Source organism: Eurosta solidaginis, chromosome X (assembly GCF_040869045.1).
Source record: "Eurosta solidaginis isolate ZX-2024a chromosome X, ASM4086904v1, whole genome shotgun sequence".
Lineage (NCBI taxonomy): Eukaryota > Metazoa > Arthropoda > Insecta > Diptera > Tephritidae > Eurosta > Eurosta solidaginis.
The window spans coordinates 141,975,557-142,001,126 of record NC_090324.1 but is presented as its reverse complement, the minus strand read 5'-3'; the positions used below and the strand labels follow the sequence as shown (position 1 = coordinate 142,001,126).

The 25,570-nt window shown below is 40.2% G+C and overlaps 1 protein-coding gene across 10 annotated transcripts in view; it reads left to right on the top strand.

Annotated features, from left to right (window-relative positions):
* Nucleotides 1–25,570, top strand: part of PIP4K (phosphatidylinositol 5-phosphate 4-kinase) — a 1,849,876-nt gene that overhangs the window by 1,277,601 nt on the left and 546,705 nt on the right. The gene's annotated exons all lie outside the window — the stretch shown is intronic.

Here is a 25,570-nt window from a genome sequence, read left to right as displayed (position 1 = left end):
CATACAAATTCATTTTGGCATCAAGTTAGCGCTACTTCATAAATTATGACCACGCAACGATTGAATGTTAAATAATAATTTGTAAACACAAGCGGATTTTAAGTGGGTCGACACATTTGAAAGTCGACTGTGTCAAACGAATTTTAAATGGGTCACAAATGTAAAATGATACGAAACACACCCCAATTTTGAGGATAGCCACACACAATTAGCACACGCACATTGTGTGCGACCATTCTTCAAAAGCCCGCGGTGTAGCATTACTTGGAAACACCCCTCGTTCTGAATGCATTTAACAATACAAAATACACACGCACTTATAGACCACAGAAAGAGCTAAATATATCGACCCAAATATTTATGCATTCTCAGCGGGAGTTCACCAATGCACATGAATGTTCCAGGGCCCATCGTGTAATACGGCCTGAAGGGCTCTCGATGGAGTTCAGCCACTTCAGCGCTATGTGATCTCTTATTACGTTGAATCGATAGCGTTCAAAATAAGGCCTCATTTTGCGAATTCCCGAGACGATGGCCAGGCACTCCTACTCAGTGGGCAAGTAATCGGCTTCTGCTTTGTTAAATTTCAGACTAGCGTAGGCAATCACGCGCTCACTGCCGTACAAGTCTTGCGCCAGTACTGCTCACAGGCCGAAGTTGCTTGCATCCGTCTGTAGGGTAAATTTCTCCGTGAAGTTTTGGCATGCGAGAATAGGGGCCTCAGTGAGCTTCTGCTTGAGGGTTTCGAATGCCCCTTGTTGTTCATCTCCCGAAATCCAATGTTTTCCCTTCTGTACCAACACGGTGAGCGGTTGGCTTAACGTGGCGAAGTCGGGTACGAAGCGGCGGTACCAGAATGATATCCCCAGGTATTGACGTACCTCTTAGACGTTGGTCGTTGGTTTCAGCTCCTGAATGGCGGCAACTTTCTCGGGGTCAGTATGAACTCCCTTGTCGCTGACCACGTGGCCCAAATAACGGAACCCTTTCTTGAAAAAATCGGGGTTTATTCTGAGGTTGGATCATTGTAGCCGTAGTAATACTTCTCGTAAGTTCTGCAAATGTTCTTCCAAGGTAGAACCTATAACGATTATGTCATCCAGAGAAGCGAAGGCATGAAGTTCCAATTCCGGTCCGATGAAACGTTGTCGGTTCGGAATGTAGGCCAAACGCCAAGACGCGCCATTGGAATAGACCGCGACCCGGTATGGTGAACGCGGTGTATGTGTGGCTATTAGGTTCTCAAGATATCTGCCAGTAACCGTTTTTGGGGTATAGGCTACTGATGTATTTCGCCCGCCATAGCTTATCTTGTATATGTTGTATCCTTGGCAAGGGGTATGCGTCTGGTACTGATCGGGCGTTAAACTGCCGATAGTCTACGCGTATTCGCCACTTGCCGTTCTTTTTCCGGGCTAACACGATCGGTGCGCTGTGTGGGCTACGAGATGGCTCGATGCATCCCTTCGACAGGAGTTCGTCGAGCTCAGTATTGATGATGCTTTGTATTGCTGGATTGCCTGGAAAGTACCGCTGCTTTATGGGGCGGTCGTCTGTCACGTTGATCCTGTGCTCGGCCACGTTAGTCACCCGGCCATCGTCTTCAACTTTTGTAGTTCTTCCGCCACGAATTTACGTATGCGGTCTGCCTCGTTCTGGTGATTGCCATTTTATGTGCTCCTGGTATTATGACCTTGTTCGGGGCGTGTGATAAAGGCCGTCTCGCAGTGGCTTTGGCGTAACTTTGAGATTTGGTTATTGTTAATAATTTGACTTGGTTGTGCTGCTTGATTCGAACTCCCGGGCAACATTTGCCATGTTTCGGAACACTCGAAAGTGACCCAGTTATTTTCATTGTTGGGGACTGTTCGTGTAGATTTTATTAACCGCCCATGTTGTTGTTGTGGTGACAGCCTGAGTAAGCCCTGCTCCCGGGGCCTTGTGTAATGGAACTGCCATCATTTTCCATTCGGTCTTCTCACCTCTTGTTTTGATTCCCATTGAGCGTCTTCCTTTGGTCTTCTTGGTGGGGTACGCTTCGTAGTAACAGGTTATTTTCTATCGTTCGCCACTCGTGGTGCGATAACATATGGTGTGGATGCGTTTTTCTTACACGATGTGGCTTCCTCCGCAGGATATTGTAGCTCCCATGCCCCCTAGCGTGTCTAGACCGATTATGACGTCATAAATGGCTCCGGGAATAACGTATAACACGGTGTGGTGCGACGATTCGCCAAGGCGTACTTCCGTCCGTATGGCGTCGAAAGATTTGGCTGCTTGTGCCGTCGGCCATGGTTATTTGGAGGGATGTGGCTATCCTTTCTCCTGAGTTCACCATGCGTTCCGCTGTGACAGTTGATATGAAACTTCGCGAGGCCCCGGTGTCGATGATGGCTTGTGCTGGTTGTGCACCAAGTTGGACAAGGGCGTAGAGGCGACCACGCTCTTGACGCATGGTTACTGGTATTTCGGCCCTGGATCTTGTGAATTCACCGCCCCTTGTCCTTGGTGAATCTCTTTCTCGTTTCCTGAGGGTTCGTCGACGGCAGCATTCTATTGTTCGTACTGTTCAGGCTGATCGTCTTGGCCACACCTCCTGCATACGTTGTTCGCAGTTCTGGGTGGGGGTGGTGCTGCGTGTTCGAAACCGTATCTCGTGGGGGCTGCGGGTGAGGTGACTGGTTCGCTCGTGGGATCGTGGCCTTTTTTCGCCTACGAGGTGTCTCGCCATCTCCCGTCGTGGTACTTCTGACGTCCATTGGTGGCCTTCGTGGATGCACTCACAGGCTCCCGCGAGGGCGAGAATTTCCGTTAAACTGGTGAAATCTCGTCGGCGGATATACAGTAGGTGGTCCGGATGGCTGTTTCAAAATATCCTCTCCAGCCTTTGCTCGTTTTTATAGCCGGCGTAGATAAGATTTTTCAATTAGAAGAAAATTTTTCTAAGCGGGGTCGCCCCTCGGCAGTGTCTGGCAAGCGCTCCGATTGTATTTCTGCCATGAAAAGCTCTCAGTGAAAACTCATCTGCCTTGCAGATGCCGTTCGGAGTCGGCATAAAACATGTAGGTCCCGTTCGGCCAATTTGTAGGGAAAAATCAAGAGGAGCACGACGCAAATTGGAAGAGAAGCTCGGCCTTAGATCTCTTCGGAGGTTATCGCGCCTTACATTTATATTATTTTATGTGCCGCATCAGATTTTGTATCGCCAGCACGTAATCCTTGTACTTCTCTCTTGCAATTTGGCTTCATTGCCGTATGTCATCCTCAGACGCTCGAAATATCTGGCCGGTAAGAATAATCGGAGAAAATCACGCTTTAAGGCCGCCCAGTTGGTCCAGTGTTCGTTGCTGTTGCGGTACCACTGGAGGGCGGTGTTGCATAGTAACTCGGGCATAGTTTTCGCGAGGAGGGGTGCGTATACGATCTATATCTCTGCCAATTCTTCCAGCCGTTCTATGAATGATAGGTGTATAATCTTGGGTGTCTAATCACTCCCCAAGTAAATGTCTTCAACATGCCCCCCTCCCCCGTCCGACGCGTTGATGGGTTAAGGGCGGAATCAATTCTATCTAAGGCCGCTCGTGACTCTGCTACTAATTGTTTTAGCTTTTCATTCCTTTGCCGGGCCGATGGGCTTTGTACCGCTCTCTGATTTTGCGCACGGCCTCGTGGGGTCGCCCTGTCTCTGTGGCGAGGGTTGTTTTCTTGTCGTCCCGCGTTGTTTCTCTGGCGTCGAGCCCTGTGTAATAGCGTGTGGTGGCCGAGGGAACATTTTCGACAGCTGGACGGGGAGTCACATACCCCGGTGCTGTGCGATACTGCCAGACATTTCATGCAGTACTGGTGGTTCCTGGCGCACTCGTAGCGCTCCTCAGACTTCATCGCGAGGAACGCCTGCCACTGCCTTAGCACGTGTCGCTGCCCATATAGGCGGCATTTCTGTATATCCATAGACCTGCGGGTCCTGTAATGAAAAGAAAAAATATTCGTATTTTTCAGGCATGGGTGAGGGTAGCTTATATATTTTTTCAGATTGCTAGGAGGCATGAAAGCGGAGGGTACCGGAGGTATGGGTAGCAGTGCTAGGCAGTTGGTAGCACGCACAGCTTGGGAATATTCCGGGTTATTAGTCCGTTTTGGGTTTTGAGTTCCACATCTCGAACATGGTTATCCGATCCAGGGTGTAAAGTGATTACCGGCCCCAAACGCCATTCGTTGGGGCGTAGTAAATCATCGTTTACCACGACTAAATCTCCAACTTGAATATTGCCTTGAGGACGTTTCCATTTGTACCGCTTCACTTTGGAATATCGTAGAACAACTACTGATTAAAAATGGTTTTTTTCAACGTCGCTACTGGCATGATTTTTTTATTTTTATCAATAGTTTAATGACCAAACTAGACTACAATATCAAAAAATTATACATATCATATATTAGCAACTTATGTGAGTTGACTCGTTCGGACGTGTTTTGTCTTCGCTCCTAATTTCTTTTTTATAAACTGTATAATTCTAATAAGAAAGTGACTTCTTAAAATTGCATTTTGCAACAGTTTGATGCTACCCAGCATTATGAGATAGAGACTCTTTATATCGTCATAAAACAATTAATTAATTCTATTCAATGATATGAAAGAATAAATCATTTCTATTGTAAACAACAAAAATGCCTTGTGTTTGCGGCCATAGAGTTGATAGAAATCAACCGAAAGTGCAGAAAGTGCAGTGTGCATAGTGCAGTGAACTCTTTCACGTGAGTTGTGTTGGTATTCGTCCGACTGATGTCGAATTTTTGCAAAGCTCTGAGAAATGTTTTTTTTGCAAAACTTGTGCTGCTCAGCGTCGGAATTCCCTCCGTTCACCTCCTCCACCTATCGCAAAGGAGAAATCATCTACTGCCAATAGTGTTGATATCGGTAATTCTTCTGTATCCAATGCTAAGAGTGACAATGATATTTCTCTTAGAAATGTAGATAACCAACAAGTGTCTTTAAAATCTTTGTTTAAGTTGATGGCATCTCTTCAAGCCGACAATATTCGTGTGTATAATTTGGAAGCTGATCTTAAAGCAGTTAATAACAAATTGGTGTTAGAATCTGCAAATATGAATTCGGCTCTTCAAAACATACATAGCAACCTACTTGAAAAAGATAATATGATTACTTCTCTCACTGCTGAAGTAAAAATACTGCGAGACTCTTTGAATGCCGCTCTTGATAGTTTCAAGCATATAGCTAACAAGAAAGCTGACTACTCTTTGTTGCCCGCTAATAATTCGTCAACTTATGCTCCTACTACAATATCTGTCGTTGGTACACATTCATACGCACATATTGTCAATCCGAATAAGAGTTTCCCCACACCCACCCTGTCATCTACCATTACAAAATATAATGATGTTACTCATGCAAAAACAACGGATAGTTTAATGCAGTCAACGGTGTCATGCGCTGTGACGTCGACATTAACAGATGTTATTTCGTCGTTTGCTTCATCTCCTGTTCCTAATACTAGTGGTGTTAATGCATGTACGCTGATAGAAAATGCCAATGCTTGCGCTACCTCTACGGCTGCAGTGACTGCAGTACCAGCATCAGCTGCTTCTGTTTCTTCTCATTTGCGCTCCGCTGAGACAAATAATTTCGGTGATAATGCGCAGTGGGAGAAGGTGACGTACAAACGGACTAGCAACAATAATAAACCTCGCGCTGTTACGACTACAGTGACTGCGGCTACATTATCGGATGTTGCTGGTTCTGAAATAATTACCGTGGATGATAAGCCCACAAATAATAATAATAATAACGATAATGCGCACGTTCGGATTAGAGGCACTAATGCAAGCACGGACCTGATTGTTGCTGACCGCTACAAATGGCTTCATCTGTCCTCCTTCTCGCCATCCGTCTCTGAAGATGATATCAAAGATTATGTGGCTAAACAAATCGGTTTGGATAAAACGTCATTATCATGCACTAAGCTGGTAAAAAAAGATGCCGTACTCTCATCGTTGCATAAGGTTAATTTCAAGTTGGGAGCCCCTGAGTCCTCCTTTGAAAAATTATTACGCCCGGAAATCTGGCCAGCAAATGTTACAGTGAAGCCTTTTCAGAATTTTCGCAAGTCTCTGCGAAAACTATCGCGGACGTAGCTAATATCAACCACACGCTCATTAATAATGATAATAGCACTAGTGCTATAAATAATAAGTTGTTAAGTATTTATTTTCAAAACATCTCGGGAATGCGTACAAAAGCTAGTGACGTATTTTTAACTTCGTCTCGCTGTGAGTTTGATGTGTATGTTATTGTGGAAACATGGTTGAACAGCAACTTCGCGGATGCTGAATTCTTCGATCCTAATATCTATAATATATATCGAAAAGATAGAGACGCAAATAAAACAAATTACTTGAGAGGTGGAGGCGTTTTAATTGCGGTGAATCGGATGTTCCGTTCTTTTTCAGTCCATTTAGAAAATGATGATTCTCTCCTCGACCAGTTGTGTGTATGCATCTTTGGAAGTCTCGGTAAATTATTCATTTGTACTTCTTACATTCCACCTTCCAGCCCCGATTCTTTACATGCTGCTCATATAAACAATATTGTGAATCTTTATGAGAATAATGAAGAGTGTCATTTTTGTATTTTGGGTGATTTTAACCTCAATAAAATTGTATGGTCAAATTTACTTGATAATCGTATCTTAACACCAACAAGGGTGAATAGCTCGCACGAAATAAATTTTATAGATAGTCTTTTCAGCATTAACTTAACCCAAATTAATTCATTTTACAATGAGCTTAATAATATTTTAGATCTTATCTTTGTAGATGAAAACTTGAATTTTAGTGTTTCGGAGGCCACTTTCCCTATATGCAGGTGCGATATGCACCATGTCCCACTCTCCTTAACTCTGGAATTTTTTAATTTTGTATCAGGCCCGAGTATAATCTCCACTGCAAAGTTTGATTTTCGTGCCGCCGATTTTAATGCTTTAAATGAAAAAATTTTGGATTTAAATTGGAATTCAATTTTCGCCTCTAAAAGCGTAGCGGAATGTTACGATGCCTTTCTTCTTAATATACTCGAAATTTTCTCTGATAATCTACCCTTACTTCCCGCGAGAATGCATAAACTTCCGTGGTATACGAAAAATCTAAAAAAGCTTAAGAATCTTAGAAATAAACATCTTAAACTCTATAAAGCTTCGAAGGATGTCTCCCATAAAGAAAAATATATTTATTATAATAAAAGCTTTAATGTACTTGACAAATTTTTATACAAGCAATATATTTCTCGGTATGAAGTAGAGATGAAGGAAAACCCTAAGGCGTTCTGGAGATATATACGATCTAAAAAAGGTTGCTCTAATATCCCAAATTGTATGTCCTACGGCGGTATAGCTTCTGAGAGCTTATTGGATACTGTTAATCTTTTCGTAGATTTCTTTAAGTCAAACTTCGTAACTAGCAACCCTACTAATAATTTTTCCGCCGATGTCGAACAAATGGTTGACTTCGGATCCATGTTAGTCTCAGAGGAAGACGTTATGAAAGCCATCCTAGCTCTGGAAACGTCGATAAAAAGCAATACTGACGGTCTTTCGTCGTTTATTCTAAAGAAATGTAGCACGTCGTTTTGCGTCCCATTAAGTTACATTTTCAATTTTTCCCTAGCAAGAGGTGAGTTTGTTGATAGGTGGAAAATAGCCTCGATTTCTCCTATCTTTAAATCTGGCAACAAAAACATAGTAACTAACTACAGACCCATCTCTAAACTGCCCACTTGCTCTAAGCTCTTTGAAAAAGTGGTAAAAGAGAAGCTATCCTTTGTAATAAAAGGTTCCATAGATGAGTGTCAACACGGGTTTGTCAGTGGTCGCTCCACAGTTACGAACCTAGCCGCATTTTCTCATTTTTGCATTTCGTCTTTCAAAAATGGACATCAAGTTGATGTTGTATATACTGACTTCGCGAAGGCATTTGATACTGTCACCCACAGCATACTATTAGGCAAGCTTGAGCTATTGGGTTTCCATTCTACCTTTTTACGTTGGATTGGGTCCTATCTCACTAATAGAACCTCGTTCGTTGAAATTGAGAATACCAAGTCTTATTCATTCATTGCCACATCTGGGGTACCTCAGGATAGTATTCTCGGGCCAATTTTATTTCTTTTTTTTATAAATGATATAGGAACCTGTTTTAGGAGTTCAAAATACCTTCTCTAAGCAGATGATCTAAAAGTTTTTAGAACAATTTCGAGCATGTCAGATGTGTGTCTTTTACAAGATGATCTAAATAGATTAACTAATTGGAGCATTATAAATAATCTACGCCTTAATATAAAGAAATGTTTCTTTATGACGCTTTCGAGAAACCTCAATACGATTAATACCGCGTATTCAATTGCTGATGATAATCTCTCTAGCGTCAGGGAATTCGTTGATCTTGGAGTAATGTTTGACTCTGGTTTTACCTTCGCGAATCATATTAGATCCATTCTTCCTAAAGCCTATTCCAATTTGGCTTTCCTGCGGCGATATGGGCGAGCTTTCAAAGATCCATACACCAGAAAAATTTTATATAATTCTTTAGTTCTCTCAAAGCTGGAATATGCTTCCATAATTTGGAACCCAATTTATTCCTCTCATTCTCAAAGACTGGAAAGAGTACAGAAAAGTTTCACTCGATTCGCACTCCAACCGCTTAATTTTTTAGAACCAATACCTTCTTACCGCGCCCGCTGTGCCCTCATAAACATGAAGTCGCTTGCGGTCAGACGTTTTATTCAATCTCTGCTGTTTGTGTATGATCTTATATGTGGTTGGGTTGCCTGCCCGGAACTACTAGCGCAAATTGGCTTCAACGTCCCGAGCAGAACCCTTCGTGCCCAATATCCGTTCCACGTGAAAGTTATCGGAGCTAACTATCACAATTTTGATCCAATCTCTAGGGCCCTCAGTGAATATAACAGGATCTTTTTTAGCCTTGAGCTTGACTTCGCACTCCCGAGAGCGTCCTTTAGCGCTAAGCTTTACTCGTATTATGTATAAAATAAATTTATTAGCATTTAAGTTGAATGAATGTACATCTAGTCTGTAAGATTAATGAAATCATAGACTAAAAAAAAATAAATGAAATGAAATGAAATGAAAAATAATTTTTTTTTTTAACATCACAAACTTTATAGGTTTGACGGACGTCCATGTTAAGCCCGTTCCTTTCATCACTTTCAAATAGATTTTAATGTTATACGTTACAGAAAAAGTTATGATGTACTATATATTTCTGGTAACCTGGTTTTTTGAATAATATGAAACACCTAATATGTTTTTAATATAATGTCAATGTTTTTTTAAAGTTCATCGAGACTTTTTTTTATGTTGATTTGTAGCCTAGCTATTCATAAACATAATCAAATAAAAACAAGCTGCGGATTTTGCGATTTTCGGAGTAAATAGTAAAAATATGATAAAAGTCAGAAACCGGAAAACCGCTCGCTATCTATTGGGGTTTTAAAAGTTGCTGTTTACATCAATAGTTTGCGGTAAGTTTTGTAATTTTTCACTGAAATTAGGACGTTTATCTTTTTTGCACTCACGTTGTGTGTGAAAATATTAATAAAGACGTTGCACACCAGAGAACAGCGCTGAATGATTCTTCTTTCTTCTCAATAAAAATCCCAGTTTTCTCGAGTGACTGTGAGGGTTGAATATAGTTTTAAGCAATAAAAAAAAGTTAAACATTATATTTCCAAACATCATAGCAAAAACACTAAATGCAGTTTTGCCTAAATTTTTGATTTCAGTGGGCGGAAATATATTATAACTATGTATTATTCCTAATTTTTATCAATACAAATTACAGTTTTCCCGTGTGACATTGAGCGTTTAAACCTTTTTTAAACAATAAAAAAAGTAAAGCATTAAGTGTAGTTTTGCATAATATACCTACAATTCGAAACTTTGTGGGCGAATAATACATTAAACTAAAAATTCTTAGTTGTTTAAATTTTATTAGGTAGACTGACTGAGTGTGAAGCATGTGCTTGGGGACATTTGGTTTCTACCTACTTGCGCAAGGAACTTAGACATATGTTTAGGAGTACTTATGAATGTAGACCTTAGGTAGGAAACTAACGAAGTTAAAAGCGATTATAACGCAATTTCCAAAATACCCTTTGTATTAACGCATTACCCTCATATTTCATATTAGTGTATAAACAGAACAAAATATTAGTGAATTAACAGAAGTAATTGTTACGAATACAAATAACTACGTGTTTTGTTGTCCCTTCAAAATGTCTAATTTAAAGTGTTTTAAACGTGAAATAATACATTCGTATATCGAAGGAGGAAAATCATTGGAGGCATTATCAACAGTTCTAAAAGAAAGTTATCCTGTATCTGAAGACAACTTATGTTTCATCCTCGGTGATTTTAAAATATATATTATTCCTACTTTTAGTAAACGATGGACAGAAGCTTCACGGAAAAAGGATAGATTTTTAATGAAAAACAGTAATTGGTTAGAATCAGAATATTCAGTAACTGTACCGAACTCTGAAGACGTTACAACCGACTCCAAACCATTTACTTCTGCTGTAAAACGTGGGAGACCGTGCATATCCTATCGAGATTTGTCAGAATCCAGTAAAAGAAGAAAAAATACAAGTCCACTTAAAGAATATGGATTTGAGCACATCTATAATGCATATCTTTAAGGGTTACGTTCGCTAGGAGAAGGAACAGAAGCCAAACTTGTGGATACATTAAGGTTTGCTGGCAGTGAAAATAAGACATTATTCTCGAGTCTCATAGAAGACGCAGGGCAGACAAAAATGTTAACGGATGTAGAAGCATTGAGCGTATTTATTGACTTGGATTTAACGAAAGCACAATATTAATACTTGAGAAATTTAGTGAGCGAACAAAGTGTAAGAAGTTAAAACTATTTGCTATCCACCATCTTCAGCTATAGAAATTATAGACACAAGTGCAAAAATAGTAAGACTTCAAGATTTATTAGATCACACTGCTGCTAGAATACTGACAATAGATTCAGTGTATAGGAATGGATTGAGAAACTTACTTTTATACAGTAAATGGGGCTGTGATGGCTCATCCGGTCAAAGCCAGTACAAACAGAAACTGCCAGAGGAATCTGAACTAATTTCTGATGCAAACTTTTTTATCATTTCTTTGGTGCCTATTACGTTAATTAACGAGCTAACAGGTGATGTTGTTTGGCAAGATCCGGTACCCTCATCTGTTCGTTTTCGTGGGCCTATATTTATAGAATTTAGCAAAGAAACTCTTGAGAAAACTAAAGCTGTTGTGGATGAAATAAAAGGTCAAATAATTTCTTTGGGGCCATCATTAATTAACAAAGAAAGTGAGGGAGTGCAAATTAAGCACGATCTCTTTCTTACAATGATAGATGGCAAAGTAACTCAGGTATTAACAGATACGCCTTCGGGTTCCACATGTACAATATGTGGAGCTACTCCAATCACCATTTTTTTTACGTTTTTATTATTTAAATTGTTTTGTGTTTTGATGTACTATTTGCTATTTGGTTTTTGTAGGCATTAAAATAATAGTACTCATTGTCAAAAAATAAATATTGGATATATTTGACAATTTTGAATTTCTTTTAAGGTATGGTTTTAAATTAAATCATAATAAATTGCATTCAATATGAAACCATATACCCTATTCTATATTTGTATAAAATTTTAGAACATAATATTCAGAAATAAAAAAGTTATTGATTTTTAATCAGAGTGCGCTTGCGCAGCTCCTTGGGGCACTCGTTCTTCCATTGTGTGCTGAACTGATGCTGAAGCACTTTCAGTTTCTGCCATTTATTGACCAAGGTTAGATGCTCTGCAGTTGGCTCCGGTAATGACAAGAGTGGCGCGCCACATAGGAAATGCCCTGGGGTTAGGACTAGGGGATCCATTGGATCTTCGGACATATGGGAGAGCGGTCGGGACTTGAAGACTGCCTCTGTGCGTACTAAGAGGGTAGTGAGCTCTTCGAAGGAGAACTTCTGGTTTTCTGCTACCTTCGTAAAGTGTATCTTGAAACTTTTCACGGCCGCTTCCCATAGACCACCCATGTGTGGAACGTAAGTTGGGATGAATTTCCATGAAAATCCGTGAGCTGCATACTTTTCGGTGACGTCTGCAGCGACTTCTTTGAGGAATGTGGTGAATTCCCTTTGTAATACGCGTTGTGCGCCGACGAACGTCTTTCCGTTGTCAGAAAATATCTGATGGGGTATGCCACGGCGGCCAGTGAATCGGGCAAAGGCTGCGTTGAAGGCGTACGTAGTGAGGTCAGAGCACACTTCTAAATGAACCGCCTTTGTGGAAAAACAGACGAATACACAAACGTAAGCTTTCACATACCGAGCTCGGCGAAGGGGAGAAGTTTTTACCAAAAATGGTCCAGCAAAGTCGACTCCACTCCTGTTGTATGGAAGGGTAGGGAATATGTTGACCTCTGGGGTGGCAGGGCTGCCATTATCTGCGTTTTCATCTGCTGTTTGTAGATGGTGCAGGTTTTACAGTGGAAGATGAGCTTTTTGACCTTTTTCTTAAAACATGGAGTGTAGTACTGTTGCTGTACCATTCGGATCATAAGCTGTTTTTGCAGCAGGTTCGAACGGAGGAAGTCGAACAGAAGAGAACAAAATGGAGAGTTTTCTGGTATGATAATTCGGTGCCGCTCATTAAAGCTATATGTGGCATAGGCAAATCTTCCAGAAACTCGCATGATTCCGGAGTCATCTAACACGGGGTTTAATGTCAGAAGGGTGTTATTTTTGGGTAAGGGTCCTGCCGTTTGAAGCAGCTCTATCGTGTCTCCGTAATAATTCTGCTGAGTTTGAATGATGATTTTTATTATGGCATCATTCACTTCATCGTGGGTTAGGTTGGGCGTGGCTGGAACTTTCAGTTTTCTTTCTTTCTGGATAAACCGCAACATATAGGCCACGACTCTAAGCGCTCGAGAAAACGACGAAAAATGGTCGAGTATATTTATATTTTCTTCCTTCAGGGTATGGAATACTTCCATATGTCGTTGTTCGGGGGGAGTTGGGTGGTGAGATATATCCTTTGGCCACAAAGTTGATGGATCGATAAGCCAATTAGGTCATTCCCACCATAATAGACTTTCGACTAAGTCATGAGGCTTGCAGCCTCGAGTGCCCAAATCCGCTAGGTTATCGTTGCTGGAAACGTGTCTCCAACTGGCGTTGTCAACGTTTTTAAATCGCACCAGAGAACGAGGTCGTGTTGAGATAGATTCAGCTCACTTCGTAGCTGTTTCACTAATTTGGAGAGTAAGACTGCTCCACAGAGTTTCACCCGTGCAATACTCACAGTTTGAAGGGGTGCTACTTTGCTTTTTGCAGCTAGCAAATGGGATGAAAAACTATTTTCATGGGTTTGTACCCGTAAATATATACAGGCACAAAATGCTTTTTCCGAAGCATCTGAAAATCCATACAACTGGATTAGTTTATCGGGGAATACTGTACCCACCTAGGGATTTTAATTTCTCTGATATGAGGTAAATTTTCGTAAATTGAAGTCCATTTTTGGTGAGCTCCGGGCTTCACGTCTTCGTCCCAATCCGTTCCTTCCATCCAGAGCTGTTGCAGCAACACTTTCGCAAGAATCATTATTGGCGAAAGTCATCCTGCGGGGTCAAACAGTTTCGCAACTGCTGATAAAATCTGTCATTTTGTAGTCGTGTCTGCTGCTGATGGTGGGTCATATGTATAGGTAAAGGTGTCGGTTAGCGCGTTCCACTGAATTCCAAGGGTTGTTGTGGAACTCGAATCGTGGAATTTAAGATAGTCGACGTCTAGCAAATCAGGGTCGGGAACGGGTTCTAAAATTTCAGGGTGATTTACCGACATCTATCTCAAAGGGAACTATGCCGATTTTAAAGCTTCGATAACTTGAGTCATGGAGTCCAAAGTGGACTGTATATTATGAACGCTGACAAAATATCGTCAACATACGTTTCAGTTAATAAAATGTTTTTAACGAGCGGATATTTGTCTTGACAGTCGTTGGCGAGTTGGTGTAGGGTTCGAATGGCCAAATATGGCGCGAAATTCACACCAAAGTTAACTGTTTTTAGTCGAAAATCTTCTATCGGCAGAGTTGGGTGTTTTCGAAAAACGATTCGATAAAAATCTTTATCTTCATCATGGATGAGTATTTGGCGATACATTTTCTCAAAATCGGCGTTAAAAACAAACTTATCAAGTCGCCATTTAAGGATAACGAGCATTAAGCCATTTTGTAGTAGTAGTTGTTGTTGTTGTTGTAGCGATAAGGTTTCTCCCCGAAGGCTTTGGGGAGTGTTATCCATGTGATGGTCCTTTGACGAATACAGATCCGGTACGCTCCGGTATCACAGCAACATTAAGGTGCTAGCCCGACCATCTCGGGAACGATTTATGTGGCCACATTAAACCTTCAGGCCATTCCCTCCCTCCCCACCCCCAAGTTCCTTGAGGAGCTGATGTACTGCTGTTTTGGTGCGGGTCGTGAATGGCCGAGTGCCAGATTTGCTGAAAATTCCATCTTGAACGGCAGTTTGACTCTGTAGCGTCCATCTTCTTCGCGAATTGTGGTCGTCCGGTAAAGGGCTTCACAGTATTCGTCATCAGCTGATCGTTGTTGGGTTTGGTGAACTTCTTCCTGTTCCCAAAATTGTCTCAAAAGTTGATTGAGGGGGTCATCGGTGCATTCCGTTACATGAGTGCTGAACGCTGGTACCCTTTCAGCTACAGGGCGGCTTAGTTTCCATCCGAATATTGTATTTTGGGCAAGTAATGTTCCATTCACATTCCGTAGGTGCCCTTCGGTGAGGATTTGCGGGGTGATATAGCTGCCGATTACCACATCGATTTTCGATGGTATCGAATACTGTGGATCGCCTAACGGTAATCGGCGCAGTTCTGCGAGGTCGATGCTTGAAACTCTGACTGTGGGCAAGAACTTGGTTAGTTTCGGCAAAATTATTGCTTGTGCGTCTATCATTTGGGTTAAGTTTGCTGAACAGAATGTTATCTGGCAGACTTTATTGGCACTTTTCACAACCGTTCCACCCATTCCAGATATCTCGTGGAGAGGCTCTTTTGTGGGTAGACCAAGAAGCTTTCGAATACGCGATGATACAAAAGTTTTTTGTGAACCTTGGTCTATTAGGGCATGAATTTTATAAAATTCGCCAGCAAAGTATACTGATACTACTGATGTTGGTATTAGGGTGGTTCCATGATTACTCGAAAAGGGTATAGAAACCTTGTCCTGAGACTGTTGTGAGGAGGTGGCTCTTGCGGCGGCTTTCGATGTTGACGGTCGCTCGTCGTCCCTTCTCCTAGGGGTGCCGGCTTGGGCATTTAGAGCTCTGGGTTTGGTTGTGATTGTTGGGGTTTGGGCTGAAAATGCAGTAGCGAATGATGACGCTTTTGGCAATATACGCACGAGAATATACATTTACATTCGTTCTTGGGGTGTGACGTTGATAAACAGTTTTCGCAGTAACTATTTTTACGCACAAATTTGATTCGGTTTGATACGGATAAATTTCTAAACCTAACGCAAAATTTGACTGCGTGGTATTGATTGCATAATCTCCACGAAGCTGTTTTATTGAACACCGTATGATATACCTGGGTTCTATTATTATTAGATTGGGTCGAGTTTTGATTCACCATTCTTGGTGTAAAACTCCAAAATTGGGGTTTCGCCTTCCTGGTCTATAGGTACTTAATCTCTTTACTATCTCGTATCTGCTGCTCAAAAATTTATTCATATCATCCCAAAGTGGGATCTTTTTTTTTGGGAGCTGAGGGATTGTTCCAATAGTGAAAGGCTTTCACTTGGCAGCTTGGATGAGCAGAGGTAAACGAGGATCGGTTCCTTGGTTATTAAGGGTAGACATGCAATTGTTGATTGTTGTCTGCATATTTTGAATTTGTTCTCCGTTTTCCGCGAATATTGTGGGCAGATTGAACAGCGTATTCAGTTGGTTTTCGGCGAGTATCCTTCTGTTTTCGTACCTAGATCTGAGCGCTTTCCAGACAAGCTCGAAATTATCATCGCTCAGTGGGTATTGTTTGACAATAAGCCCTGCTTGACCTTTCGTTTTCAGGCGTAGGTGGTATAATTTCTGAGCGGGTGATAGTTTAGGGTGGTTTTTATAGACTTCTGTGAACATATCTCTAAAGGATGGCTAGTCTTCGTATCCACCATGAAAGACTTCGGTGTCGCATGGTGGTACTTTCAAATAAAAACTATTTGAGTTTGAATCATTTATTGGGTGGGCGGGTATTTGTTGTTGGTTGGTGCTAGCAGTATTAAAGAGCTGTAAGCCTTCTAAAATTTCAGATTTGCATGTTTGGTAAGTTTCCATGAATTTAGAAAATTTTTGCTCAACCGAGTCGCTGACATCTGAATAATTACCTGAACAACTTACTTCTCGATGGGACTCTAGCACCTTTGCCCATATTTTATCTAGGTCTTCTAATTTGACCTTAAGCATACACTCTGACAAATCGGTAGCTTGGGAGGGTGACCATCTTGAGCAGTAAATCTCTAGTTGGTTACCATCATATATGAATTCCTGCAGACAGTGGTCTGCAGTTGCCAATTTTTGGGTTTCGTTTGTTTTTGGCATTATAATTTAATGTAATTTATCAAAAATAGAGCTTTTATTAAGTTATGAAAAAAGAAAAAAAATTTCCTCAAAAGGCTAACAAATTTTTTTTTGAAACCACCCCAATGTACACTTGGTTCTTTATACGGACTTGTCTCAGCGCTTCTGAGTACAAGTAATATGAGTATATAAATTTGTGTTCACTGTGTTTTTTTTTTTTTGAGACCCGCCTAATGTATGCTGGGTTTGGTTATATGTACTTGTATCAGCGCTTCTGAGTACAAGTAATGGGTATATACTTATATATATATATATGTATAATATATTTGCCGGTAAACCTGTGGTGTACCAACAATACCTTTTTATTTGCAGTGCTAATGCACTTGATTTATTGACAAAGTAAATGTATGCCAATATGTAACGGATGATCTTCTTTGGTTGCTTGTTTCTTATTATGTAGTTACATATGGGTTATGCACTTACTTTGCTGAGGGTAGGTTGTAGGTTTGTATGCAAAATAATATTGGGTGCACCGGTAAAATAAACTTTAGGAAAAGTGACAAATATTTGGCAAAGTTCGTTGCTATGGGCTTATTGTAAATATATTTAATGTAATATATGTATATAAGGGTAAATTGGGCAGCGGTGAATTTCACGCTGGAAAAATATGTAGCTCGGGGACTATTACCGAACTAAGCAGGTATATACATTTGTAATATATGCGTATAATACACATCGTATATATTTTTATATTTAAATATATATGTGCACCATCCAACTTTTTGGGTATATAGAACCCGGCAGTGGAATTTTCCGTTGGTACGGGAATAAAAATTTATTTATTAGCGGTTTTTTGATAACAAAAAATCTAGGGTTTTTAAGGGACTGTACTTTTTCGTACCAGTGGGCAAACAAGTGGGATTTTTGCCGTGTAGGCTTTATAATATTGGTATATAACCAGGGTCCAGATCTTTAAATCGGAGGGTCTAAATTGGGGAAATTTTAGAATTTGGGTCCGTACTTTAGACGGAGGGAAAATATATGTGGATATATAATGGGTGACGAGAGTACTTACTCAGACATTTTTTATGTAAAATGTGTTACTTGTGTAGTCCTCTAGCCTTTGTTGTATGGTGTTGTTCCTCCTTTTTGTTGCAGCGTGGATGTGTTTTGTTGTATGTATGTATATCATTTTCCTCAAATATATTTTTGTTTTTCTCAAAAAAAAAATTTGTTTGTTGTTCCCCAATTTTATCTTCTTTTTTTTTTGTATCAATATTTTTCGGTTTTTGTATTTTAGTGAAAGAATTTAATCAAAATATTCTTTTTTCGCATTTTTCAAAAAATTTCCGCTTTTTGTCTTTTCTTTTTTTTTCCAAGAATTTTTTTTCTTCACTTTTCCTTATTAAACTTTTTTGATTTCTAAAATTTTTTTCTCAACATACCTTAATGTAAATTTTATTTTTTTTTTGTTGTATGTTGTATGGTTGTATGATATAAATTTATTCAATCGAACACAATTTGAAATTAAAATATTGCACTACGTTTTATTTCGCAGTTATTTTTAAATATATTTTTATTGTAAAATTATTGTTGTTTTACTTTAAATTATTTTATCGTGATCAACACTCACTTCTCCAATTTTAGCTGATGCTGCAATAATTTCTTTTTTTTTAAGAACATTTCAATGCGCTGCACACTGTATGTAGGTAAATTTTTATTTTATTCTATTTCTTGTTTTTGTTTTTCACATGTACATGTATGCACGTATTTTTTGTTGGTTATAATTTTCTGTGATTTACTATATTTTTAGCACTTTTTGGTTTTAGTGTCCGTACCGACCGCGTATTATTTCTTTTTATGTAGATACATTTTTTTTTGTTTTTGGGTCGCTGGTTGCCTTGGCTCAGTCTGAAAATTGGATCATGTCTTCAACACTAGGGGATGCCGTCCACCATCATACTTCACTAATCACATCCGTACTTGATCGATGGCAGGTGAGATTACAAGGGCCGATGTCTGATTATCTTGGGCTATCACATCTTTGGGGGTTACGGAGTTTGCTACTGGTGGATACTGAGGTGGGGGTTGCAGGTTCTGTGTCGGAAATGCCAGTTGTAACGGTTCCGGTGTCTTTGTGGGACCTCTCGCTCCTGTCCCACTTGGGGTCGGTGGGATTGATGCCTTTGGCCCATTCTCGTTCTCCAAATTGGTTTCTGCAGTCCTGTATGTGACCTCCATAGATATGAATTTTGCGCATATTTCGGAGTCGGTCGGTGCCTTGGAAATTGCTAAAACTACCCGTTTTCGGATATCCCGCGTTGTGCCTGTGTGCTCGATGTCTAGCTTTGGTGCGATGGTCATCCTGAGCCCCGATGCTTCTTAAATAGTTGCTGGGGTATACTCGCCGTGTCCAGGGTTCTGTACAATAAATTTATACTCTGAGGCCCTTTTCCAATTCGTACAATTCACTTTATTTAAACTTACTTTACACTATTCCGTAAATGTATTATAATTAATATTTATTTCATATATTCCCTTGTATTTGCATTGGGCAACGACGTGGCCTGCTTGGTAACGGTCCACCCGAGTCCCGTTGGTGTGCTTGCCCGCGTGTTTGCTTGCGTTGGTTTCTTTTCCTAGATTACTTATGGTGGCTAGCGGTCCACCCGGTCTCATTAGCGCGCGGTTATGGAGTGCGTCGGTGGTGTGCCTAAATAAATAATTACTGGGGACGCTCTATTGTGATGCGATGCTGCCGTTGTTGACGCCCTGTTGCTGTTGGCACTCTGACGGATTGGAAGCCGCCGCTGTTGTGGGTCACCCCGCGGTCGACTGTGATATGTCGGCGGAGCGCAGCCTTAACTCATGCGTATAATGAGCGGGGAAAACCGCAACACTCAAGTACGGCTCAGTCTGCGTCTACGCCGGGAGGTGATGTCCCGCTGGCGTGGTTAGCTGGGTTAACGTCGGCGTAATAACCCCCGTTTGCTTATCGTTCACTGCGTTTACTCGCTCTGTTGCTGGCGTGGTTCGTTGCTTCGGCGTAATAACCTTCGTTCACGTCTCTTTCACTGCGTTCACTCGCGTTGATATGACGGCTCACGGTTGACTGTGGCGGAACGGCGGTGCGTAACCTCAAACTTGGTTTGGCTCAGTTCACGTCTAATCTGAATGATGATGTCTCACATTGGTTAAAACCGATTTGCGAGCTATCACTCTTCAGCTACAGCTCCGTGCTGACTGCCTGCTTTCCTGCTGTGTTCGTCCTATTATGGACGATGTGTTGATGATTTTGGTTTTTTCGACGACATGTTTCGGTCGTTTGTCGGTAGAAGCTGTAGTTATTGTTGTCGTATGACTTGGGTGTCTTGCGGTTTGATGTTGCTGTTGAAGTTGGTATAGCCTAGTTTATTGCCTTGTGTATTTGCGTGCTTGTGTTGATGTAGACATAAGGTGTCTGTTGTGTAATCGTGTTGCTGGCTTCGCTCAGCCTGATGTTGCGGAGATAATGTTGTGTGTTGCTGGTTTCGCTCAGCTTTATGTTGCCGTGACAATGTTGTGTGGGCCAAATTTGGTGTCAACATTTGGTCCTCACAGTATGTTTGATGCAGCCATCCAGAAATTGCGCAAGAATTTTGTGGAAAGCTAAAATAGACTTTGGCATATGGCGAAAGACGAATTATACTCGACTTGGCCGCCAGAAAATTGCTTTGCTTAATGGAAGCTGGCAACCCCAGCGGATTTCTGTTATCTCGCCATCTTCTTGTGCTCCCCTGTTGATGTTTCTGTGGCACCAATTCACCACTCATTTCAGTGAATATGAAATGCAATACTGTGCATTGTATATATTTTATTTCTTAATTTCTTTCAAAGAAATTCGCAACTATACCTTTTATTTTATTTCTTAATTTCTTTCAAAGAAATTCGCAACTATAATTAAGCTTTTTAAACAAAATAGAAAATGCGCAACGAAGTTTCAAGTGACAAAACAGCTGACTTCGAAATTCCTATTCCCAAATTATTGTTCTCCCTAGGAGAAAAGAATTGAAGGAATTTTCCGCGGGAATAAAAAATCCGCGAGAACAAAATTCCGAGGGAATACTTAGAATTGGGCTGATTGTGATTTAAAAAAATGATTTTCGGTCATGGATCGTACACCCCAGGGGGTTAGGCGGCTTATGCCTATCGTATAAGGCGGCTAAAATATCCAAATGATTCAAGGGGTTTCCAGCGCAATTTACAGCTTCTCCAACCCATGGAGAACTCTGTTTATTTAGCAGCCGAGGCTATGACAACCCCAAGTTTCTCACCCAACTAGTGTGTGGGGGAGAAGGTTCAGCGTGGTCATCTCAAACTGTTCCCGAGATGGTCGGGCTTTTACCTTAATGGTGCAAGGACTATCAACATCGATAACACTTCCAAAACCTTAGGGGAGTGTCTCTACTGCTGCAGCAAAAACAAGTAATCGTGTCTAGTTCGGGTGTAACCGAACATTATATACTCAGAGTGAGTTTCAATTGCACAGTTCATTTCGGACAAACTACTTTTATAATCTTATTGAGACACATTTTAAACACAAAATATTCCCAAAAAAGAAAGGGAGTCTAAGTTCGGGTTTAGCTATTTTTTTGCTAAGATATGCCTTGTTATTCTAGTCTACGACCCTTTTGAACATTTTTTACATAAAAGTGAGCGTGTCCTTAACCGATGGCGTCCATTTTTACTAGAAATATTCCCTGATATAAAGAAAGTATGTTTAAGTATAAGTAAAATACCATTGAGATTAAGCTCTTTTTCGCAAAGGTATAGGTTATTATATTCGTCAGCGACCCTTTCAAAAGTCTTTTATATAAATATGTCCATATTTTATGCAAATATTTCCTGGAGTAAGGAAAATATGTGCACCCGATCTTTTTACGATCCGAATTATTCTTTGAGTTATGGCTTCTGAAACATAGAAATTTGCTTTGTCATAAAAGGGGCGGTGCCACGCCCATTTTCAAAAATTTTAGAGTTTTCCAATTTTTTGTTAAAATTCCACATGGGAAAAGAAATACCATTGATATAAAGCTCCCTTTTGCAAAGATATAGCTTATTTTATTCAGGTTTAATGGTTTTTGATTTATGATTAATGTAATTTTTTAAATTGATTTTATCACAAGTGGGTTGTGCTACGCCCCTTTTAAATTTTTATTTTTTTTCAAATTTTTATCAAGAGTGTCAGTATCACACACAAGAGTCTCAGTCCACACATTCAATTTCAACATTCTACGTATATTACTTACTAAATAATCAGGTTTTTTGTGCTTTCCAAAATATATAAAAAGTGGCCGTGGTTATCATCCGCCTTCGCTCATTTTTAATATGGCTGGGAGGTGAGTGCCAAAGAATCCATTTACCAAATTTCAATAAGATATCTCAATGTTCACTCAAGTTATCGTGTGCACAGACAAACGGACGCACGGACGAACATGGCTAAATCAACTCGTTTTTCACCCTGATCATTTTTATTCATGGAAATCTATATTTATCTCGATTCGTTTACGCCGTTACGATCAACCGTTATGTTACCAAAGTAAATATACTCTATGTGCAAAACCTCTGAGTGTAATAACACAGAATCACGGATCGTGAAACGTAACACGAACCTTGGAAAATGTTTCTTTGAAGTACGATTTGCTTGAAATTTCGGTACGGGGATACCTCTTTGGCTGGGTTTATATTTTATAAACTTTAACTTCCGGGTTAATATTTGTGGTACTTTTGCTTTCGGGGTGTGGGACAGAGTTATCTATTTGAATAGGTTAACATTTGAGAAACTTTTCTTTCCGGGAAGTGGACCTGGGCCAACTTATGTATATAGTATATATTTGACTCGTTTTTATTTTCTGTAAAAAAATTAGTTTTGGTTTGCAAAGAGCGTTTGAAAGATATGAATTCGTGAATTTTTCCGAAATTGTGTTAATATCCCGCTGACAATTTTTTCAACTAGACTAATTTTTTTAAGTTGCTTTTACAAATTTAAAAAGCAATATCAAAAATTATTCAGTAAAAATTTGATTTTCGTAATAAGTTACAACATTTTTTTACTTGCTTTATATTAGGTCGGTTTAATGTTTGTCCGCGTTGTCAAAACAAATCTTGCAATCAATTTTTAAGTAACTTCTCATTGAGCTGCAAACATGAAACTTCAGTTATAGGTTTAGACACCCTGACAAAGGAACAAAATGAGAAAGAAATTCTGTTAGTTGGTGCATGGATCGAATTAATTAAATGAGAATTAGAAGTTTTGAATTTTTATATATATTTTTAAGTAATTTCTCATTGAGCTACAAACGTGAAATTTCACATATAGGTTAGGGCACCGTAACAAAGGAGCAACAGAAGAAAAAATTCCGCTAGATGGCGCACGGATCGAAATATTTAGATGAGTATTGAAAAATTTTGAATTCGATTTTTAAGTAACTTCTCATTCACAGGCAGGTTAAGACACCCAGACAATTCAACAAAAGTAGAAAAATATTCCGTTAGGTGACGCACGGTTCGAAATAATGAGATAAGAATTAAGAAATTTGGAATTATGAGATCAGTTTTTAAGTAACTTTTCATTCAGCTACAAACGTGAAACTTTACATATAGGTTTAGAAACCGTGACAAAGGAACAAAATAATAAATACCTTTAGGTGACGTAAGGATAGAAGAACTTATATAAAAACTTGAAAAGTTTTAAATTTTGATATAGATTTTTAAGTAACTTCTCATTTAGCTACAAACGTGAAACTTCACAGATAGGTTAACACACCGCGACAAAGGAACAAAAGAAGAAAAAAATTCCGTTATATAGCGCACGGATTGAAATATTTAGATGAGAATTTAAAAAATCGTCCCGATCAGACAAATTTTCCGGTCTACATGCTGCCAGCCTTTCCACATGAACCACTTTCATTTTGTTTCGTGGTTTGCCAATGGTTTGTATGCGGTAAGCTATATCGTTGATTCGTTTTATAACTTTGAATGGGCCTTCCCAATTACACTGCAATTTCGGTGACAAACCTTTTTTTTTTGTTGTGGGTTGTATAGCAGCACCAAATCTCCCTCACGAAAACCTTTCGAATTAATTGCTTTGTCATATCTGGCTTTCATCTTGTGACTCATAATCTTGGTTCGTTGTCTTACAAGATCACGTATTTCCCTCAGCTCTTCCTCCAAGACACCAGTGGATTTCTTGGCATTTCTCACCGCATCAGCATTTGTCCCAAACTCCAAATCAGCTGGCAGTAGGTCATTGCCAAAAATTACTTTTGCGGGAGTTTGGCCCATTGTCTCACGCACTGCCGATCGGTAAGCCATCAACAATAATGGCATACACCCACTCTTTATGGAGCTTTTCCACTACTTTCCTTAAGTACTCCTCCAATGTTCTATTGAATCGTTCTACCATACCATCGGACTGAGGATGCAATGCAGTTGTCCGTGTTTTTCGAATGCCTAATGTTTTACACATTTCTTGGAACACAGCTGATTCAAAATTTCTCCCTTGGTCAGAATGTAACTCCATTGGTACACCATACCTTGCAACCCAATTGTTTATGAACACTTCTGCTACTGTTTCCGCTTCTTGATTTGGGATTGGGTATACCTCTGGCCATTTGCTGAAATAATCTATAACCACCAGTACATATTTGTTTCCACAGTTGCTAGTAGGAAATGCACCTGCGACATCCATAGCGATCCTTTCAAATGGCGCACCTGAGTTATATTGCTTCATCTGGCCATGATTTCGGGTTTTGAGCCCTTTCGCTCTGTTGCAAACCTCGCAGTTCGCAATCCACTCAGTGACCGACTGACGGCAACCAATCCAATAGAATCTATGCTTAAACTTCTCGAGCGTCTTCGTGATTCCCAGATGACCAACACTTGGACCATTATGGAGCTCGTTGAGAAGGCCAGGAATCCTTTTCCTAGGAACAACTATCAGATTCCTCTTACATTGACCATCCTCACTCTCCCATACTCGATGCAAGCAACCGGATATCAACTCTAAACTGTTCCAATGTGCCCAATACGACTTCGCAATGGGACTCTCTGCAGACATCTCCTCTCTATTTGGTCTTTCGTTTCGTTCCAGCCCGTGCATAACATGTGACAGATCTGTATATTCTAGCTGACACTTCCTTAGTTGTTCCTTGTCCCATTCATCTGTACCTGTTATAGTCATTAGCCGGACATCTTTAATGTCTTCTTTAGCCTCGGAGTTTGAACAGTGCTTGCATTCCAAACTACATGGTCTTCGTGACATTGCATCAGCATTTCCATGGGAACTACCTTTTCGATGCTCAATGGAAAAGTCATAGCTTTGTAGTCGCTCGATCCACCGTGCCAATTGTCCTTCTGGATTACGGAACTGCAGGAGCCATTTCTACGCTTCGTCTGTCTGTCCTGACGCGGAATCTCTGGCCGTAGAGGTACTTGAGAAAATGTTTAATGCACTCTACCAATACCAACAGCTCTCTCCGTGTAACGCAATAGTTGCTCTCTGGTTTTTAAATTGATCGACTGTAACAGGCAACTACTTTCTCCTGCCCATCGACCAGTTGTGATAAAACGCCTCCTATAGCATATCCTATAGCATATCGCATTTGTATCTAGAATAAACGTTGCTCCTCGAATCGGATATGCCAATATTGGGGCATTGCACAAACGGTCTTTCAATGTTTGGAAAGCCAGTTTTTGGTCCTTCTCCCATTCAAAAGCTTTATTTTTTTTTGTAAGCTCGTGGAGGTTATGTGTTACGCTGGTAAAGTTTGGTACAAACCGACGGTAATATGTGCACAGCCCAAGGAGACTTCTTAATTCATGCAGGTTCTGTG